Source organism: Pseudopipra pipra, chromosome 6 (assembly GCF_036250125.1).
Source record: "Pseudopipra pipra isolate bDixPip1 chromosome 6, bDixPip1.hap1, whole genome shotgun sequence".
In the NCBI taxonomy this organism is placed as follows: Eukaryota; Metazoa; Chordata; class Aves; order Passeriformes; family Pipridae; genus Pseudopipra; species Pseudopipra pipra.
Window position 1 is genome coordinate 6,514,744 of NC_087554.1, and position 17,613 is coordinate 6,532,356.

The following is a 17,613-nucleotide window of genomic DNA, read 5'->3' on the forward strand; positions in this document are numbered from 1 at the left end:
TGACATGGTGTTGCTCAGTCCAAGGCTGGACTCAATGGTCTCAGAGATCTTTTCCAGCTGAATTGATTCTGTGATTCCATAATTCATTTATATATTATTTTTAAAAGCAACGCATTTTAGATGATCCTCCACTCTGATATGACATCCAAAGTGTGACATAATCTACCCATTAAACAGAAGAAATGAAGGTTGTCATGAAATAACAGTTCTAATTTCTTTGCAACTTTTAAAGTTCTATTAATGCTAACCAAATTCACCTTATAGTTTTTGCATTAAAATTCACTATTACCTCACTGCTTAATGTTTTTGGATTTATTATAACTTAAAGAACAGAAAATCAGAAATGATCTCTCCTTTTTCTCTTGAGGCTTTGAAGCAGGTTTGAGTCCACAGACAGAAGAATAAACTCTCCTTGTGATTCCTCCTGCCTTCTGCTGCCTCCAGACGATGCTCAGACCTCAAACCGAGCATGTGCAACAAACACTCTCCAAAAATTATGATTGCTACACTGTATGTTTATATATTTATATATGTGTGTGTGTGTGTGAAGATTGCAAAAACAAGTACTAACAGTTGGGAGACATCATAATTAAAATCTGCATGTACAATCCTTCTCCACACACACTGTGAAACAATGCACAATGAACTAATGTATTCTTCCAGGAGAGCTCCATGTCAATACACAAATTAATAACATAACCTAATAAGCAGCTATTGAATATGCTGTTTTCTCCTCCTTCTTCAGTGTTAGCACCCCATTTAAATCCTGATTTGAAGACAGAATGATTATTTTCCTTGATTACTCTTCAGTAGGACTCATCACTGCAGTGTCCTGGTGCTCCAGACATTGATCCCCATGTCCCCAGCACCTGTGTAATATGAGGGCTTTGACTGCATACTTAATAGGAAACAAGATCAAACTCTGAAAATTATAATTAATTTACAAGGCACTAATTGGGGAGTTTTTAATCCTGATTTTTAAGATCAGTTGGTGATAAATGAAACTACCAAAGTTTATAATATAGCCTCCATATCATCTGCAGTTACAAATTCTCTGATGCCATCAATCAGATGCATCATCTGAGCATAATCAGACTGTTTCTTCTCTATCCTCCTCGAATATTTAATATCTATAGTATGTTCTGCTTCTTTTTGTTTAATAGCTTGTTTCTTTTCAGTCTAGAAGTTCTGGAATAAGAAAGAAGGAAATCACTTCATTGGAGTGGCATTCAACAGCCACAAGTAAAACATCATCTCCCCTTCCTAGTAAGTGGCTGACAATCCTCTGCCTCAGTCACCACATGTGTTTCAACTAATGCAACAAGTTGCTTTTTTTTCACCTGCAGAAACCATTTTCTGTGTAATCCATCAAGAAATGATCTTATGAGAACAGCAGTGCCCAACACCCAGCCTGTGTTCCTTGACTCACCATCCATCAGCCCAAACCTGCAAACTGCAATGACCAGTGCAAATCTACGATCTTAATTTCATCTGATCCCTTAACCCGGAGGTTAAGGACAGCAAAATTGTTGTCTCTTATCTACCCAATCTTTCCTTGTGGTTGGTAAGAGCAGCCATAAAGGTCTACATCACTCATGGAATCTTTTTCAGAGGGATTCCCCCTGAGCTGGAACTCTGCAAGCAGATGAATACTCCTGCATTTGAGTACAATGAAGTGGGGCATTTTCCCTGAATTTCAGTAGACAAATGATTGTACATGTTGCTCTGGAGCCCAAATATTTCAAAGCATGCTTTCAAAAGCTTCAAGGTTTTAAGTATTGCATGTTGATTTAATTGTCTAAATAAATAATTACCAATTTCTGAGAGGTTTGTTTCTTAATCTGTGAAAGAATATCATCATTTTTTCATGTGTATTGCAGAAAGAGATAAAACAAAATGGGACATATTGATAGAAACAAAGCAACAGGGTTGCAAAGAGATACTCATACAACTCTGGGAGAGCAGCTCTGCTGTCTTCAGGTGATTCAGACCAGTTCAATAAAAGTAAGTGTGTCCCCTGTACATCTGCCGTTTAAATTTTGGAAGATTTCATTTATGACCATTTTTTATGAGTTAACACACATTGAATAAAAGGTCAGGCAAAAAACCAAGTAACAAATCAGTTTGAAAATGCATATAATGAAACTGCCAAACTACTTTATAAAAGACTTCTGTCTTCAAATATTTGGGAGAATTTTCCTAGCTATTTACTTAGAAATCAAAACCTTTATGCACATTAAAGCAAATGCAGGAAAAAAAACCCTTGAACAAACAGTGAATCATGTGCAGTTCAGTTTAAAAAAGGCAACTCCACAAGGAGCCACTAGAGTATAAGAAATTTCAGTTATTTGTAAATTCATGAGAAATATAGTTAGTCAAATCCAGGCAATGAATGGTTCTGAGCAAAAGGGGGAAATTGTAAAAACTGTACAACTGACAAAGAACATTTTGGCATCCAAATACTGAGAAAAATACTGAATATAAAATAAATAGCAACTGAGAATACAAAAATAATTTTCTACCTCGCAGCTGCCAATCTAGTGGTGAAGTACATAGTTTGAAGATATAGTCCTTTATTTACATAGAGAATGAAGTGCTTGCTAGAGGCATGAATTATGTCATCTATCTGTCTGGTATTTCTGAGTTGCCTCCTTGTCTTTTGGTTAATACTATCTGTTTCTCCAAACAACTACTTTTAAAGAGAAAATTAGCTCCATTTCTTGAGTATACAAAAACTAGCAGTGTGGCTACTGTATTAGATAACAGCAAAAATGAGCTGTTATCTTCAAACTCTTCAACTTCTACCTACTCCTACTGTTGCACACTTCTGACATGTGTCCCACATCCTGTATCTCTCATCCCTGGAAGTGACCAGTCCACCCACCGTACATCAAGTTGATTAGATATAGGATCATATACACCAAGAACAAGCACCATGGCAGGGGGCTTGGAAATAGATGATATCTAAGGTCCCTTCCAATCCAAACCACTCCATGATTATATGGTAGGAGCTTGATGTGATGACAACTGTTAGGATGTTCCTTTCAGCCAGATGAATTACTTTCAAGATTTTCAGATAGGCTACGTTGCTATGAAGAGAAATAATTTCCTGATCAAAAATTTTAAACACCATTCAACATCAAATATGGAAAGTGTGTTGAGTTTCACTTTTATTCTCTCACAAGCATTTGTTTTCCCTGTATTTTAAAAATTTGTGAAACTAAATCTTCCTCCCTTTTCTCCATTTCAAAATCTGATTGTCAGGACTCTGGCATAAAAAGACCTTGCAAATAGATAGCAACCTATTTTTTAATCTTCACCATCAAAATTAAGTATGCATGCTTGACTTCCTCTCCATCCCACCAATCGTATGCTCTGCTAACAAATTTGGCATTTGGAAGGGAAAGGATTAGTCACTGGAGCAGTGAGGGAGAACTAAGGATTCCTCAGAAAAGAAGTGCCTTCAAACCTTGTGTCTGCTACTCATCACTCCCTTCACATGAGGATTCAAAAATACTTGGCATGTTTAATGGCAAGTTGCCTTTTTAAAGATAAAATTATAATAATAGGGCCTCTCTGACAGCTGCCCTGTGGTTTGGAATATGAATACTGGTCCCAGGGGAGGCAGATGAGAGGCCAAAGTGCAGATGAAATGGGGAGAGGTGAAAGGTTATTAGCTTGAGATGTGTCTCCAAAATGTATCTTCACAGATCTTTACCACGTAGCTCTGCTGTTATGTGAACATTACTGTTTTAGTTTTGGAGTTGGATGCTCTTTAATGCAGAGTATATATAAAAATACAGATAACATAATCATCATATACATGATAGACCTGAAATAGCATTTAGCAATCTTTAGAAAGGATTATGAAACATTAGAAAGAAAATGCCATTAATATTAAGTATTATAATTAGTTGGTGCATTAATTACATGGAGAGGAAAATCTTTAGACAAGTTTTCTTTCTTCTGTTCATAAATTATTTTTGTATTTACCCAAATCATTCACTGTTATAAAATCTTAATTTTTCTGCTGTAGTCAAACATTGGCAACCACCAATTATTAGCCAACTAATTTTACTACATGGACAGCCTAGGAATAGATATGCACTCTCATCCCAGCAGCATCAGATACACAGAACCTGTGGAAACTGCTGGGAGTCTCTATCAAGACTGGGAAATAGGATATGCTCTAATATCACCAAGAAACAGTTCCACTGTGCCCAGCAGAACACGGTTCCTTTAGCAAGAGAAGAAGAAAGCTGAGTCCCTCTTTGCTCAGGCTGAGCCCCTTTCAGGATAGCAACACACAGCACATATAATTTTTAGTGGCAGCAATGTACTGTCCAAGGATTTACACACCCCTGACCCCGCCCAAGGTCTGCTAAAATCTCACACAATATAACTGAGTTTTACTGTTTCTTCTTAAAGGTACCCGATACCAAGTAAATATATAATGGAAATATTCTTGGAAGAACATTTTAACTGAGAACTTGACATTTGGGAAGTACATGCTTCTGAAATTTCGATTTGTGTAACTTTCTGTACGTGGTAACATTTTTCAAGGATCAGTTGACACATTTTGCATTTATTTCATACAAAAAATGTACAGAAGGACAACATTGCTAAGAGCTCAAAAGCTGTTTCAAATTCCGCTTTTTAAAATATTTGAAGACCTAACTTATTCTCTACTTAAACGGCATTTTTAATATATTTTTCCATGATTTTTTATTGCAATATTTTATATTGATATTCAGTAAAAGCTTTTTCATCCAGAGAAACATGCTTTTATCACTCTGAGCCTGCCAAGAGGTCCCTGCAGCACTCAGAGGATGATCAATACTGTAGAAAACATCAGACACATCTCACTTGTTTCTTCTCCTTAAAGCACTAGCACATGGTGTACGTAACCTGATGCTTGAAAAATTCCCACAATGTCACGATTTCTGACAATTCTTGAGTGGGAGCAGAAGGTAAATAATAATTAATTAGTAGTAATATCTTTTTCTCTAAATAAAATTCAATGCAAGTTTGGAAAAAGAAATACTTGTTAGAGAAATACATAGAAAGAAATGCATATTAGAGTAGAGGCAGCTACTGTATGCAGTGGGCACTGTCAGCACAGCTAATTTCACTACTGGAACTACCTCAAGAGAAAACTCAGTTGATTGTGGTCTTATATAAGGAGTGACATCAGACCATGTCTCAGTTCTGAAAAATAATGCAGCCTTTTAAATCTAGCAGGTGGCAGACTGGCATGTTGACAAGGAGAAAGACTAGAAGTAAAAGCTAGTTCATTTTTAAAGTCAGAATTCTCTGTTCAAATTCAGGAAGATGTAATATTTTCTTATTTTGTTTCCTTTGCCCTCAGCCAGTTTGGAATTTACAGGGAGGCAATTTTTCTAGGTTCAGGTGTGGCAGCTCTGGAACCTGGGATATTTAAATTTTATTATTATAATATCTTTCAAGTTGCAGACATGAAATTGTGATAAACCCGAGAAAAAAACCACCAGTACAAGCACAAATCACTGTGAATGCAGCACTTATCATAATGTTTTTCCTCAAAAGAATATTGGAAAAAATATAAACAGTTTTTATTTCTTTATGCTGCTTTTAGAACATGTTCCTTTGGCACCTCTCCCATTATGTGAAATGGCTGGTCACTTGGCACACATTTTGGAGGTAGGATGTGGAATGTGCTGGGCAGAGAGATCATCAAAGGTCCAGCAATCTCACTTCTGTGACCGTGCAGAATGGCTGATTCACCTCTTTGGGTCCACGATGGTGAGCAGAAGTGCAGAGAGCAAAGAAGAAAGATGGGGCTGCAATACAGCTGATCTAATATTTGTTTTTCAGGATGTCAGCAAAGCTACTGATTGTTTATGTGTTACCTGAGTGATCTCAGAGAGATCTTCACAAAGAACAGAAAGCATTGTGCTCTCTTACAGATAGGAAAATCCAAGGACAGCAGACTGAAAGGACTATGACATGTTTGCTCCTGGCAGAGCTAGGAACAGAACCCAGTTTCTATCTCCAATGTACTGTTGAACTCTGCTCCTTTTTGGTGAAGAATTAAAAATAGACACATACTTGGATTAATTGGATTGATTAATTTCAGCACAATTTAATTATTGATTCTGATCTTTACTCATCAGAGTCTGGGAATTGTGGCTGAACTACTGGGAATTACACTTAATTCTCTACCTTCATTCCTGCAAATGGGACTTCTGTAACATCAGGCTGTGAGTGCTTATGACGTTCAGCAATTCACAGGATTTAAAACTAGTTCTAAATAATTTGATGGGGAAAAATGTTTCTCTATCTTGCTTTTGAAGGCTCCCTTCAAGGGCACAGACTTGTTTTTCTATTTATTTTCTATTGTTCCCCTTGAAGCAGGGAATTGCAAGAAACAAAAGTTTACTGGGCACTTCAATAAACCACTTTGAGCAGCTTCTTAGCTTTGCAGACATGCAGTGAATGAGTAACAAGTGCTCCTTGAAGGATCAGAGCCAATGCCAGGGAATGAGAGAGTACACACCACAGACTGCTGCTGTCTGTCTTGGTAGCACTCAAACAGAGGAAGATTAGAGGAAGATATTAGAATTATATTACTAAGGCCATGTACGTTTCTAAATACAACTATTATCTCCTAAAAACCAACATCTGCATTTCAGGTCCTCCACCTCTCAAAACGTAGCATTTCAAAGAAAAAAGCATTGACAAGCACAGTAATCCTATGTGAGGAAATGCATTTTTACTGAATTTTCTGCATTCATACTCCTTAAAAAGCATTAAACACGAATTATATATTTTCCTCAAGGAGTGTCAGTCTGTGAATTTCTTTCTTCGAGAAATATGTTCCTTTCTGAACAAACGTGAAAGAAGAATACAGAATGCCCAATAGTTTATTCTTGAGATAAATGAGCAAAAGGCTTCTTTACTTTCTGTCCTAAATGTGAGCAAATGTATTTCTCTGTGCCACAAGTCCCAAATATACAAAGAACCAAATGAATTTTCTAATAAAATGTGCCTCCTTTGGATTTAATGTCTAAAATACAAACATTCAATCCTAAAACAATGACAATGCTTTTATCACAGTGAGGGACTGAGCTACACAAATCGAGGGTAACTTGTGTTGCCAACAACTTTCACGGCTCTTCTTACCTTCTCCTTGTGCTGTTCAATCAAAAATGCACACAGGTAGTTACCATGGCAATTCCTGCATCACATGATAGTCATAAACTGTTGCAGAGCTATAGAGCATCTTCTTAAAGAAGCATGCAGAAGTGCACATAGGTAACAGATAAAAATCTTCAGGTAAGCGTTCTTGTACAGTGCACCTTAAATTAGATCAGGTGTGAAAATGTTACCACAGGAAAAAAAATCATGTCGATATTTCCCAAGCTGTACACCTATAACAGTGAAAACATATTTGCCCATGACTAGTTCAGTGGGCACAGATGAATGATTAGATTTTACAACTTTAGGACAGAAAATTTTCGTTCAACACTGCACACAATTGTTGCATATACCTTGAAAATAAATGTAACAAAAATAACCTATTATTTCCTTTGTAAAAAAGTCCTGAAAGCACTTGATAGACATGATAAGAAGGTATCTGCATGTGTTAAATTAAACTCATTCAGTCACAGAGAAGAAGCAGAACTAATCTGATTTTGAAATTCTGGGATTTTTTTTTCAAATATGAAAGTAATAATTTCCATTAATTAACATATGTTTTAGTCTTTGGGCACAACCTAAAGAGCAATGGGTGAAGAAAATATCCCAGTTACTCAAACAGAAAAAAGCACTTCAAGCTTAGAATTATGTCCTTGCCTTATCTCCAACATCTGAGAACAGAGCTCTTGTTGCTTTTGAAGCAGCTCTGAAATTCTCATTTGGGTTCATCTGAGGCAAATCCTAGTGTGTGACCAGGGAAGGACACAAAAGGATGGAAAAAATACAAAGGGCTTCTTTATAAGTTTTGCTTACATCTGTGGGGGTAACAAGGGGAGAAGATGAAGGAGGCCACGGATTTATCCTTTTTCTGTTTCACTAATGCAAATACTGGATTTTTGTGTGACTCACAACATGGAGAGCAGCAAAGCCCATTAGGCAGCCTTGTTGCTGTTCTCTGCAGTATAGAGGCAAACAGGGCTCCTTCTTTTTTCTACTTCACATCAATTACAACCTGTGACTGTGATATTTCCCAGAATCTTTCTGCACATTGGGCCAGACATACAAAAAGAAGTAGAGAGATGTCCTTGGTAGAAAGGTCTGGCCTCTTCTCAGTTACAAATGATACAGAGACAATTTAATACAAAACAGCTGAAGTGGTATTGCCACTATCACCTGCCACCAGGATTTATCACAGTTTTAAAAGTACTAAATTATCTCTGATTTCCTGATGATCCAGTGGTTGCCTTTTAATCCCAAAGACATTGGCTCCTCAGCCAAATTATCTAAGTATATCACTTCTCTGCATCTGATGTCTGAACCCATCTCTTAATCTGCATCCTAGAGCATCTCAAGATCTAGCAGCATCTCTATAACACTTTGGAACATATTTTTAGAAGGAAAATTATTTAAATTATTTTCAAAGCCACTGAAATCTTACACACAACACTATACACTGCATTTGTGCATTCCACATGAATCTACTGCTGTTGATCAGATCCCGTCACCATAAAAGACTAAAAAAAATTTTGGTTTTCTCCCAAAGTGGAACTAATATTACATGCCTAGTCTGTTAGACACCCCCCTTTAGACTCTTCAAGGCCACTTAAGAGAAAGTTAGCACCTGGATTTAAGCCAGCACATGTAATGAACACAGGTTTGGTGTAAAAGCACTGCTCAGTAATTAATTTTTTTCACTTTTACAGACCTTTTAGTTAATTTTAAGGAGAAATACCTACAAATCAGTGGAGTCCAGCTGAAACAGTGCAGCTAATTTCAAAGCCAACACTGGTTTGACACACTTTGTCAAGTAAGGGTTGAGAAAGAAAAACAAAAAAATTAGGGATAGAAATTAATGATATTTGATTCTTTGTACAAGCAACTGTGCAAGGAACGGGGAACTTCAGCTTCTACCAACATCTGAAGACAAGGAGGGGCCATAAGCACCTCACAAATGCTTTTTCCAACAATTTAAACTTTTTTGGGGGCATATTTTCTTTTTCTATTTTCCATATCAGAGCAGGCCCCATTTCCCCTGTTAGCTACCATAAGGCACTTGGAGTTACAGAATTTAGTCTCAGGAAAATGTCAAATATAATGAGAAAGAAAGAGGAAAAGTTATAAAAAAGAGAGAAAGCTGGCAACAAGTTCTCCTATGGGTCACATTCTCACAGGTTTGGCAAGTTCTTCTGTTTCATCCACTCAAAAATGTGCTACCACCTCAGCTGCTTCTGCTGCTGCTGGGGTGTGTCACCAGGGGATTGTCCATAAAAAGAACACCTCCTAAAGCACTGCATAATGTCAGAGCCAGCTGACAATGTGGAAAACCAGCTTTACTCCTGAAAAACACCAAAAATCAACCACTGGTGGAGGGGGGGGGGATTTACCCCTTTCTTTCTTTACCACAAAGCAGATTGGGAAAGAAATGGAATATAATAATGAAGACAGTGTAAAGTATTTATTATTGTAATGACATGTTTGAGGATAATTTTGAAGGTATTAGAATAAATGGTGGGTCTAAAACCTGAGCAGCATCTAAAAAAAAAAGCTTCTGAGGTCCTCCATTGTGAACTCCAAACCTGAGAACCCTGCAGAAAGAGGAAAAGCCACTGATCTGTCAGATATAACCGGTACTTCATTCTAGCTCTTTGAAAGATAGAGAGCCACAGCTTACCAGAACAAAAAGTAAGGTTATGATTATGCTACAAGCTAGTGGGAAAGTGATAAAAACTAACAGAAGGCATGTCAGAAAGTTTGAAATATTTTCTTTTTCAAATTGCCTGTTGATTCTGTATGTTGACAGTAACTGGTTTACACCTAAAGCAAAATTAAAACTTGAAGAATGGGAAAAAAAAATCATATATCAGCCAGAACTCTACAGAGATATATCTGGGAATCTCTAAAGACTCTCTAGATTAAACTATACGATAAAACTATCATATGAAGACATTAAAATGAGCCACAGTGAACATTAAGGTACTAAAGACTGTGGAGAAAAAGTGGTGAAATATTTATGTTAAAAATGAGCATAAATGGGACCCTCCATTCATCACTTACTGATGTTTAGGAATACATTCTATTGTTGTAGAAACCTGTCTTATATCAATATCCCCAAGTGAGATAAGCAGAATCCGGGGAATGTCTGAAGCCTGGGACAATGTAAGATAAGGACTAAATTACAAACTCATAATTTATAAAACTTAGAGTACCAGTTGTCCAACTATCTGACCAAAAAGATCCTAAAACAACTTTCTGCACAGTTCTTGAGGGGAAGAAACCTTAATACTTTTAAGACGAAGCTTGATCATGTTATGGAAGTGTGTATGCAATGTGTTTGCCTGAATAGCAGCAGAGTACATATTTGGATTCACAAGTTTGTCTCTGGTCCTTGCAACAACATGTAAGATTACTTTTAAAGGGAAAAAAGATGCCTTTGGGAAATATTCTTAGCACAGCCCTAAACAGCACTTCATATCCACAATATGAGGCTATTATTATTACTTTCTTTAGTAAGCTGGATTCTGTTATAGGGATAACAGCCTTTGTTTTTCTTTTACAGCAAATTTCTGAGGCAGAATTGATATAAATTAATCTTCAGACTGAATAAAGCTTACTCTAAATGTTACTGACCATTATTAAAATGCTGTTAAGTGGGTCTGCTAGTGCTTTGGAGGTAACATATATGTGTGTCTATTTGGATTTTAGCTCTAGATCAACTGTGGTAACACCAGGCAGCTTTCCATAACTGCTGTTCCAGGCTGACAGGTACAACATTATCTGTTCTCTTCTTCCCCCGTACGTTTTCTGGTTTTGGGGAACAAAAAAAAAAGGTTTTATTCTCTAAATAGCCAAATGCATCTTCTAACTTTCAAGAATATCAAAAGGTCTGTGAGGATCAAGATGAATCATTTGACACACACACACACATTTCAATGAACACGTGGGTGGACGCCAGGAAGTTTCACTGCTGTTAACTTTCATGGCTATGAAATTAGCAGGTAACAACATTATGTCCTTGATTTCACAGAAGTTTCACTAACAAACTCTGTTGGGCAGTGATTAAAGAACTATTCTGAGATTTGAAAGATTGAAATTGAGGCCCATGTTATCATACAGGCTTCTTGTGTGTTCTCGTGCGTGTTCAGAAAAGCCATTCAAACGTGGTGCAGGAAATCTATGCTTTCTCCTCTGTATGAGGATATTTGTTTCCAGTTTTCTCATCTTTACAGCTGAAGCACTTCCACATGCAAGGAAGGATGACAGAATCACCACACTTGTCAGACCACAGCTTACTGCTTTGACCCCAACAATGAAAAAAAGCGAGCACCTATGGAAGAGCACAGACAAGGTAGAAATAGGCAGAGTTTCCTGTTAACACTTCAAGCTTCCAACAATTTTCAGCTTGGAAAATTCCCAAAGCCTTCTGGTATTTGTCTACTAAGTAATAATTGACGAATCTCTCTTCCAAATGTTTGTTAGTCCCCTCTTGGCACAATATATTTTGTCATCTGAGATTCCCAGATGCCTTGAAGCAACGAATTTCACAGGCCTAACACAACTTCCCTTTTGTTTTTTATGGTTTGGTTTTGAGTGAAGTTTTTTTTTGTTCGGTTGTTTTTTTATTTGGTTTTGTCAGCCCCTACTACCCTAACTTGATAGTCCTGATTTCTTGTGCTGGGTAAGACAAACAACTGCTCACTGTCCTACTGATGATCAAACTTCTGCCTTGATTAACTTGTCTCTAATTCCATGTTGAAGATTGGTAGCCTATGCCATCTTTCTCTGTGTAGCACTCATTCCATTCTTTTGAATTCCTTATCTCTGAAAGTTTTCTAGTTCCACTATATATATATTTTGTGAGGTCAGAGAACCATAACTGTCCATGACATTTCTGGTGTCAGCGAATTATGGATGTATTCAGTGGTATTATGCAGTTTTCTTTCATTATCTTTTCCTATTCTAGTGATTCCTAATGTTTTATTTTCTTTTTGACTTTCGCTGAGTGCTGGACCTAGCATACATCTCTATGCTATGATTTCAATGCCTGTTTCCTAAATAACAATGCTCACCTCATAGCTCACCATACTATATATGAAGGTAGGACAATCTTCCCCTCTGCAACCCATTACACACAAATAAACTGAAAATCTCACGCATAGTATATTTATAAATAATTTACCCCAGAAATGAGAACCAGAAATAGTAACACATTGGTGTACGTGGAAGAGAGAGATCAGATTCCAAATACCTACTTCACTAAATAATTAAATTCTTATATTACTTATTGATTGAAAAGAAGAAGCATACCTCACCCTTCCTGAGTGAATGCTCTCCCCAGGCTGTAGGCTCTGTCCCTTGTCTCAAACACGCCTTCTCTTTTGCAGACCTTCATGAATATTTAATTGTTAACACAGTGTGGGGCAGCTCAGGCAGGAGGGACTGACAATGTATTATTCTACAGTATTTTACTGGCTGATGACTAAAACCAGAAGGAAGGGAGGGAGAGAGAAACAAAAAGGGGGCAGGAGAGGTGGGAGGGAAGGAGGCAGGGAATAGGAAAAGAAGGGAGAAGTTAATATTTATTAGACAAAAGAGGGAGCTGAATTAAAGTCTGTAAGCTCACATTAGTCTTTGTACTACTAAGTTATTAGATAAATTTTGGAGCACCTGCTCCTGCTCTCTTTTGAAAGAAGATTGGCCTTACCTCATTAAAAAAAGCGGAAATGGTTGATTCCCAGGGAGAGTTTGGGACTGAACTGAGAGAAGCAATGGATCAGTGTGACTGTCAGCTTTTTAATTTCTGCAAAGGAGATGAGTTCAAGCTATGCCTTTCTCATAATGATTTCCTCTTGGCTTTTTACAGTTCCTTGGTCAGAACTCCTGCCTTTGCTCAACATATCATCACTAAGCCTGGCTTTGCTTGTGTTGTGCCAGGCCCAAGGGACTTGGTGTCTCCACAGTGGCAAAGCAAATGAGTTTGATCTGCCAGGTGTGGCATCAGGAGACCCAAGGTCCCCTTGCCCCTGCAGTCTCCAAATGGAACTGAAAATGCTGTGGATTTTGGTTGAACAGAGAAGTCAGAATTATTAGACTCTTATTAAACAGAAATAAAATGGCTCTTTATTTTTAAAGGAAATAATTTTTTAACATGGCAAATTCCCAAATGAAGTAAATATTGGAAAAAAGGATGAAGTCCTAATAAGTACTTCTAATATATAGTGTTTTAAGAGTCTCCACACAGTTTTCCCACATGTATAGTTTATTATGGTGATGCTTTCATTCATGCTGCATTTCTGTGTGGATTTTATGCTTTTTTTTGGGATATGGATTATTTTGCACTGTATGTGCAATTACTGTAGTGGGGTCCCAATCATGGTTATGGGCTGTAGAAACATTGGCAATGTAATGACCATCTGTTTTATCTACATATGAGCTTTTTTAGTCACCACCATTTCTATGATGTTTTTCTGTCTTACTTTTAAATTGTGGCATTTCTGGACGCCACTGCTAGCATACTCACTGCAAATATTTTCTTCCACAAATGGGAAGAAGAAACATGAATAAAATCAGCAGTCCCTCAAGGTGCTTTGAAAATCCAGGCCTGTGGCATTTATATGTTCATTTCCCATAATAAATAAAAAGGAAATAGTCAAATACCCTGTGCAACTCTGAAAAGTGTATCTTAAGATTTATGACAATGTCCAAAAAGCTGAAAAGGAAATTGTTTCCCCCAGCAATAATGTGCATTATTTATCTCTGTATTTAGCTGTATTTTCATTCTTCAGCAAAGAAAAAAAATATTGGTAAGCCTGGAGACTTCATCTTTTAGCATTCCTGTCAAATATAGGATTGTTTTCATTAGTGGTAAAACTACTTTTGCTCAGCTATATGCTGTGGATTCTCTGCTAAGCTGTAATGCAAACTAAAAGCTTTTTTTAGGTATTTAAAATAGTTCCTTATTACTAACAGTTACACACAACCAGATTTAGTTAAAGAAACATGACTGGATTTAAAGAGCACAAACCCTCCAAAGACCTAAAAATAATCAATTCTAAAGGGAGTTCTGGAGCTTTTAAGTCTGTTTCTGTAGTAAAGAAATCTGATGTGGATTATAAACAGAAAGCAGTGCCCTAATAGCTTCCAGTTTTATTTTACATCATGAAATTGTACGATTCAATGTGCACCCTTCATAACAGAGTGCCAAAATCTGCCCTTCTATGTGTCCTTGTTGATTTTAACATTATTGAAATAGCTCAAAACATAAAGAAAGCTATTGTAAAAATTTTCAGGCTACAGAATACTTTAATGACATGTCCAGTATTAGCATATTCTGTGCAACACAGCAGGTTTTTCACACGGGCCAAGTACACCTTTGGTTCCAAAGGTGTAGAGGCCTCCTGGAATTGAATCAGGGCCTTTCTACCAAGTGAGGGATTACTACTCCCAAGAACTCCCCACCAAACTAAGGATCACTATATTTTAGTGCAACGTTTAAACATGTGGAACCTGAGGATCCAGAATTTAATATCTTCCCTTTAACATTCACGAAGCATTAGTCAAACCTCAAAAACAGGGGGTTTGGAGGCAAAAGAAAAAAAAAAGTAATAATTTTCATGAGCCAAAGATCAGTTTAATCAGCTGTTCACCTTTTATTTATTGTTTGCTTTTTATTTTCTGGATCATAACAACATTATTACATGATGTTGACCATCTTCCTTCCGGATGTAGGAGGACCTGAAATCGGTATTTTGTTTTCAACAAAAGTTTGGGATTCTCACAGAGGTGGTCACAGAGCTGAGTCTAAAGCCTGTGATGTACTATCAAGTCTGCCCCTGGTGTGGATATCTGATATACAGTAATCTGTAGACGTGCTGGGAAAATGTTTTTACAAAGGAAAAGCTCACTCTTTGCAAAGAGTCACTCACAGATGATTCAGGACTCCAGCTCTGGGTATGCAGGGAAGCAGAAGCAATACAGCAAAATTAATGCTGTCCAGTGAAGACACCTTCCATGGAGCCAAAGCTTTTTTCAGGTTGCTTCTAGCAGCAGAGTCCTGGCATTGAAGAGAAGGGAATTTTTGGCAAGGGCAACTAAACCAAATAAAAATGAAATTGCTTTTTAGAAAAAGAAAAAAAAATTGAAATATGCTGCATAACAGTGCATTTCTCTCTGCCAAAATCTGGAACACTCTGGTATTGTTGATGTATCATTCAGTTGAAAATCAAAAGAGGTGTCAAGAATAAAGCAACCAGTTTTGGCAGTTCTGAACTGAAAGTCTGTAGCTTTTTTTACACACAGAGTGGACATGGAATAGAGCGTTTCAAAACACTTGTGTCTTGTGTTTTTCACTTTAGAAAATCCAAATTTTAGATGGTTTTCCCTTAAATGAAACAGGAATAACTACCGAAATCTTCTTGGTTTTCTACCTATTTTTTCTGTCTTCTGTGTAGCATTCAAAGTGTTCCACCTTCTCAAAAAAAACCATCTTTGGTCTACAGCCTCACTGGATTGGTGTGCTGAGAAGCAATTAAAACCTGTATTATTGAGCTGCAATTTTCACTCTCCTGGGAGAATGAAAAAAAAAAAACTGCATCAAGGCAGTAACACATCCAATAGAGTCTTGATAATGCTTAAAAAATGCTATCACATTAGGTAGCCATAAGATCTTTGCCATGTTATATTAGATGACTGCTTGTTGTTTGGCAGGCCCAAGCTCAGAGAATAAAAACAAACAGACCTACCAAGCAATGGTGTCTTGAGATATATTAAAATAACAAGACAGACTCAGCAACCTGAAGAGAATCATTTTATGGCCTCATGATAGCCCTGTAGTTAGTTCTTCTGTGTCTTCAGCTTGCTCAGGTAGCATAAGGCAGGTAGCATAAGGTGATGAAAGGAAATCTTTGTCTCAATGTACAAAGAAAATACTAAATACATATACATTTATTAAACTAGCTTGTCTGACCACACCTATGAGTTCATGCTACTTACTACAAATGTAAAACATATGTAAGGAGAATGAAGACATATAGATTTGTACACACTGCATGTTCATGCAGCTAATAAAAAGAGATTTGTGGTTCAACGTAATGGTCACACATTTCTTAAAAAGAAATATAGGTTAGGTCTGCAAACATTTTCTACAAAACTATAAATAATAGCTGGTTGTAGCATAAAAAGGCAAATGAATACTAAACAACTTTTTCTGCTGCTGAAAATTTAATTAGGTTTGTTTTCCATTAGGCAGAGAGATTTTGGCAATATTTACTTATCCCAAGTTTCCTGCTGCCATGGGGGCAGGGTAGGTACAATGACTTAGAGCCCTCAGCATCTACTCTTCTAAATTCCTGGATGCTGGTGAGCCTGGCTCGTTTGTCAGAGCGCTCCTTGCTCCGCTTGATTGCACAGTAGCTGTGAAACTGGTCTCCAAAGCCTATGCACACCACAGATATTTATGCATATAAAGGGATGGAAGCAAGGGAAAGCTTGCAAAGGGGGGGGCTGGCTGTTCCCATCTGGAGCTCGAAATGTGGAGCTTTAGCCTGGCTCTGGCCCACAGGGGACATTCACACCAGTGCAATAAGGTTTCCCATACATCTTGTTAAGCCAGCATTAGATTGAAAAATGCCAGTTTTCATCCCCACATCACCATCTCCTGAGCCCTCAAGCTTGTCCTGAGATCTCATAAAATACTTGCTTCCACCTGTTTCCACCAGTATCCCCTAGAGTTTGCCATGAATTTAATTGCCTGCCAGTTTTTATGTCTGCTTAAACTACAAGACCTTTAAATAATTTATGTTCTAATTACTGTTCATCATTTTTTAACTAGAAGGCCCATTTCCATTCACACAAAAGAAAATTCATGGGGTTCATTCTGAGGAAACACTTTCAAGGAGCCATATAAAAATAGCAAGTGTGATCGTGGTTCTGAAAAATGAACTTAAACTTACTCTAATAAAAAGTCATAAAAATATGAATCGTTCCCTCCTGATACGGATCATAGTAATTTTAGCACAGATTCTATTAAATAGTTTAATGTGAAATGTAATACCTCAGATTTTTTGGAGAGCTTATGTATTGATCATCTCATTCCGGGCTACCATTCTGCCTGCAATTTATATTCCTTTCTCCCAAGCAGCAGGATTAAACCCAACTGATGTTTCAATCAATCACAACCAACACAACCCCAGGCTATGGAATTCATTTGCCATAATTCGGAGCAGAAGCCTGCAATGCCTCTGGGCCACAGTTCAGAATTGAATTTCTCTTTTTAGAAAGGGATTTTCAATTTTTTTTTTTCAGGACTACAGTATTTTCATGTATAAGCAAGTAATGCTTAAAGTTGCTCCACAATTTGTGGCAGGGCATCTTAGGGAGAGGGGAAATCATTCTAATGGAGTGTTATAAGTTTCTTGAGTTCAACAAGTTAATAGAAGACAC